Here is a 5,068-nt window from a genome sequence, read left to right as displayed (position 1 = left end):
ATAAACCTTTAGATTCTAAAGGATTGGCAACAGCGTGATTTGTTGGTAAGACCTGATTTGTATATTGACCTGGGTCTGGGGCTTGGTCCTTTGGAATTGAGAGAACCTTTTTTTCTTTTACTGGAGTATTGGTTTTCATAACCATTTATCCCCATAACGAGTGGCACTGGTGGAGATACTGGGAAACTGGAGTGCCTAAGGGAATTTTTTGTGTGACTTGTGGTCAGCCACTGGGGTGAGACCAAAGTCTGCTCTGTTTGGCTGGTTTGGTTTGCCTTAGAGGTGGAAAAACCCCAGCCTTGGGCTGTAACTGCCCTGCTTTTAGAAATTTGCCCTGAATTGGCGCTCTCAGTTGGGTCCCGCCAGAACCAGCATCGTTACATTAGTATAAATGAGACATAAGCATGGGCTTAAAGTTAAACATACGGTTTTCATTACACACCATCTATCTTCTGCACTGGAGACATCATTCGTCCTCCATAGCCTAATCTCATCCAGTCCATAACCATCCCTACACAGTGAATGAGTCAAGGACAATGTGAAAAAAAGAGTATGTGATCATCTAATCAGAAACTGTACTGTATTTCTAACATTCTCTCCTTACTACTGGGCACTGGACAGAGGTCTTTGCTGAGTTGTCCCCTGGGACTCAGCTCTTCTTCCTGAGCAGTTGCAGTTAATTTAGGACCCATCAACTGGTTCAAGTTCTTCTTCCATTGTGTATTACTTTACATCAGTGGTTCCCAAACTGTGGGATGCGCTCCCCAAGGGACGTGGAGAGGAACATTCACAGGGCCGGGGAAGGGAGTATCACCCAGCTGCACTCTGGCCAAGCTCCATTCTGGCTCTGCTCCCGGACATGCCCCCAACCCCCTCCCACTGTGGCTCCTGTCCTGACTCCAGCTGCAGCCCTAGCCCTAGCTCCTACTCCAATCTTGGCCCTGCTTCTGGCCCTGGCTCCCAGTGGGTATATGGACAATGTCCATTACAGGTAAGGAGGGGTCATAAAAAATAAAAGGTTGGGGAATCACTGATCTACACAAAATCTTGTCTGCCATCATGCTTCCTATTTGCCTAATTTTATTAGGTACCTCACTGTTTTATCTAGTCTTGACTAAACTAAATAATTATCACCAAAACTTTAATGATCTAGAAAAGGAGGAGATCACTAAGTGTCACTGGATCCTTTGGGAATCCCACTGTTAACTTCTTTCTATGAAGAAAATATTAACCATTTATTCCTTATTTAATTTCCCATCTCTTAGCCATTACTTTGATCAGGTACTCTGCAAGTGCTCTTTGTGAACAACTCTGCCAAAGGCTTTTTGAATGTCCAAATTAATTATATGAACTAATGTTTCTTTATCCACTAGTTTGTACACATTCCATTGGGTTGGGTCAGGAGTTTCTTTTGCAGAAGCCATATGAGAGTCATCACAATTTGGGGGCAGGAGGGAGAAGGGAGCCAGATGATTGTTTCACAAGCATTCTCAAATGTCAAGGCCAGTGCCACTCATTAATATACTCATTGCTCTTAGGCTAAAAAGAGCAAGCTGCTGCTCTCATCTGTCGTACCATAGGTTCATCTTCTATTGCCATAGCAGTTGATGTAAGGAGAACTTCTGCAAATGTCTCTCATTAGTACTGTGCACTACCTACATTGTCAGCCGCATCAAGAGCACTTGAGTAGGAGGAGGAGAGGGAAGTGGGACTAAACTACAAATCTGCAAACACTGCACCTACTGCAGACCACCTCTTCCCCTCCCCAAACTTGCATATACATCCCAGGCTAAATTTAAGCAGTCCCACTGTGGCAAAACAATGTCAAATGCTCACGAGAAATCCAATAACTTCAAATCACTTCCAACAGCAAAGAGAAACCCACTCAATCGTGACACACACACACACACAAGCCATGGGGCATGTGCCCTTCCTATTAGCCAGGGAAGACCTCTGAGGAGAAAGTGGAAGTAAGGTTTTGACAGGGTTTTGTTTGTTTGTTGGGTTGGGGAGCAGGGATGAGAAGATTATAGATGTGAGGGAGATAGCTGGCAATACTAGTGGGATTCCCTGTGTAAAACTGAGTTGAAAAGTTTTCATAAGGGGCTCATTCATTGCCTTGTGCAGCCAAAATTGTAGGCAAGAGCAACTTAAATAAATTACCTAAGTAGAGGCGTTATTACTATTTGCATATTAATCCCTTTCTCTCTCTATCCACCCTCTTCCTCTCATAGTGTGAATTCCTTAGTGTATTTGAAAAAGTCTTGATTGGTAAAGTAACAATACTGCTAGACAATAAATCTTAGTTGTGCAAGAAGTGCAGTTTATCTCCAAAGAGGCAGGTGAAAATGAAAGTAACATTTAAAATAACCACAAAAATATTTGAGAGAATTTCTCCCCAACTCTTCTTTTAACTGCAAGAATGAGTTCGTAAACAATAGATAAAATTCAACTCATTATATGGCAAAATCATGCATGTTTTCCACTAAAGGAAAATTGAAACTTATTTTATTAAACAAAGGAAAGGGAATTTTAGGAGAGATATAGAAGACTGGACCTCATTATGGTGCAATTCTAAAACTCTGTCCTGTACTCTTTGGAAAATTAGAAGAATTTACATTGAGTTCAAGAGATGCAGCAAAGTGAATCTAATCTAATGTTTGACCCTCCACCAATCTGTTTTGGAAATTTTGCTATTTTGTGTCCTGACTTGAGTAAATACTTAAAATCATAGAATATCAGAGTTGGAAGGGACCTCAGGAGGTTATCTAGTCCAACCCCCTGCTCAAAGCAGGACCGATCCCCAATTAAATCATCCCAGACAGGGCTTTGTCAAGCCTGACCTTAAAAACTTCTAAGGAAGGAGATTCCACTACCTCCCTATGTAACGCATTCCAGTGTTTCACTACCCTCCCAGTGAAAAAGTTTTTCCTAATATCCAACCTAAATCTCCCCCACTGCAACTTGAGACCATTACTCCTTGTTCTGTCATGTGCTACCACTGAGAACAGTCTAGAGCCATCCTCTTTGGAACCCCCTTTCAGGTAGTTGAAAGCAGCTATCAAATCCCCCCCTCATTCTTCTTTTCCGTAGACTAAACAATCCCAGTTCCCTCAGCCTCTCCTCATAAGTCATGTGTTCCGATCCCCTAATCATTTTTGTTGCCCTCCGCTGGACTCTTTCCAATTTTTCCACATCCTTCTTGTAGTGTGGGGCCCAAAACTGGACACAGTACTCCAGATGAGGCCTCACCAGTGTCGAATAGAGGGGAACAATCATGTCCCTCGATCTGCTGGCAATGCCCCTACTTATGCATCCCAAAATGCCATTGGCCTTCTTGGCAACAAGGGCACACTGTTGGCTCATATCCAGCTTCTCGTCCACTGTCACCCCTAGGTCCTTTCTGCAGAACTGCTACCTAGCTATTTGGTCCCTACTCTGTAGCGGTGCATTGGATTCTTCATAGCTTATTCATAGCTCAATTAAATTTATAATAATCCAAAAGTTGTTTAACAGGCTCTCATACACTATTATGAAACATTTAAAATATACATCCTTATTAGTTCTTCGAAAAGAGGCACTCTCAATACATTAACTATAGTTAGTCAGCTACACAAAGCCATTCTTTCCCCACCACTGTTGCAGTGAAGTTCCCTTCATTAGCTGATTATTTCAGGTATAAGTGTGCAATCAGGGAAGCAATTTTCTTCCAGGAAACCTGCTACACAAAGTTTGTTAATTGTGACTACATCATCTTCATTAGTACATGACTGGAATTATGGCCTGTGCTTATCAGGGCTGACAAGATATGGATGCGTCTTGTGAAAGATATTTTTTTTCTTTTCTAGGGTGCTGCTACTTTTAAAAAAGTGACCTACCAAAAGTTGGCAGGAAATTTCTTTAATTCATTCTGGATTTTCTGATGACAAGGTCCAAACATTCTTTCCTTATCAACTTTACAAAATTTAATTAGAATTTAGGTGGGTTGGAGAATTGGAGATAAACTAGTTTTTTTCCATTGCCATTCCGCTGTGCATGTTGGATCAGCAGCTTCTCGATCTGGCCTCATCTCAAACACATTTCAACAACTGTTAATGTGTGAAATTGATCTAAGTGCTTGTGGAATGTTATGCTTTGCATCCACAGTACAGTAATTTTGCACATAACCAAATGAAATTAAATTCTGTTCTAAATGTCTCAGCAATTTTCCCTATAAAAAGCTATTCATGATTTCTACTTGATGTTGGTTATACAAAGCCCCTATCCCCATTCAGAACGTAGTTCATTGGAAACAAGAACAGTTTCAGTATAGAGCAGATCAATAATGAAAACAACACAAACTAAAATGTGAACAGTCCAATCCTACTGCTTGTTTCTGATCAGGTATACAATTTTGTCATCACAGCTTACCAAATTTTCAAAAGGTACAGACAGATTGTCAGATATTTGAGATTTAAAAAGTCAGTCATTTACTCTCACCATTACAAACATACTTGAAACCTGGTATGGATTACATGTGCCTTTAAAGCAAAACCCTTTGTTGGGAGTGGCAGAGAGCTGAACTTCCCAGTAGGCATTCTGCAGGAGTTGTGTGTCCAAGTCAAAATTCCTCCTCCAAGCTCTGTGCTCCTGCCCTCCTTACTCTGGTTTCTCTTCAGAACGTATAAATCTTTTGCCTTTTACTAAAGATTTCCGTGGAGAGGAACATTTATGAGTTTCTACCCAATTTCTTTTTCAGCGAATGGAACTTACTCCATCTGTGTTCCTGCCCAGCTACAACAGTTAGAGTGTGTGGGTGGATATCACAGGAATTGCCTTCTCCCTGCTCAAACCATAGGACATACATGGAGGGAGCATTCCTTTGTTCCAAGAAACAGAAGTTATTTTTATTGGTAGTTTGGGCCTCCAAGTGTTACTGTGAATGAGTAAAGCCTTACTTTTCTGTAGAGGTGCAAGGCTAATGAGGCAAGCAAGACATTACCTATGATATAAGTTTTGGTAAGGTCTGAGAAAAAAAAAAAGATTGGAGCTGCTCTAGGTCATTTCTATTAACCCTTGCTATGTTTAC

The 5,068-nt window shown here is 41.2% G+C and overlaps 1 non-coding gene across 1 annotated transcript; it reads left to right on the top strand.

Moving 5' to 3' along the window:
- Positions 1-4,638: 4,638 nt before the first annotated feature.
- LOC125630734 (U5 spliceosomal RNA) lies at positions 4,639-4,759 on the top strand. Its single transcript, XR_007354777.1, has one exon. It is a non-coding gene; the product is annotated as a U5 spliceosomal RNA (small nuclear RNA).
- Positions 4,760-5,068: the final 309 nt, after the last annotated feature.

The sequence above is a fragment of the Caretta caretta genome, chromosome 1, assembly GCF_965140235.1.
Source record: "Caretta caretta isolate rCarCar2 chromosome 1, rCarCar1.hap1, whole genome shotgun sequence".
NCBI lineage: Eukaryota > Metazoa > Chordata > Testudines > Cheloniidae > Caretta > Caretta caretta.
The sequence above is the reverse complement of the archived record's forward strand: the minus strand, read 5'-3'. Positions and strand labels throughout refer to the sequence as shown.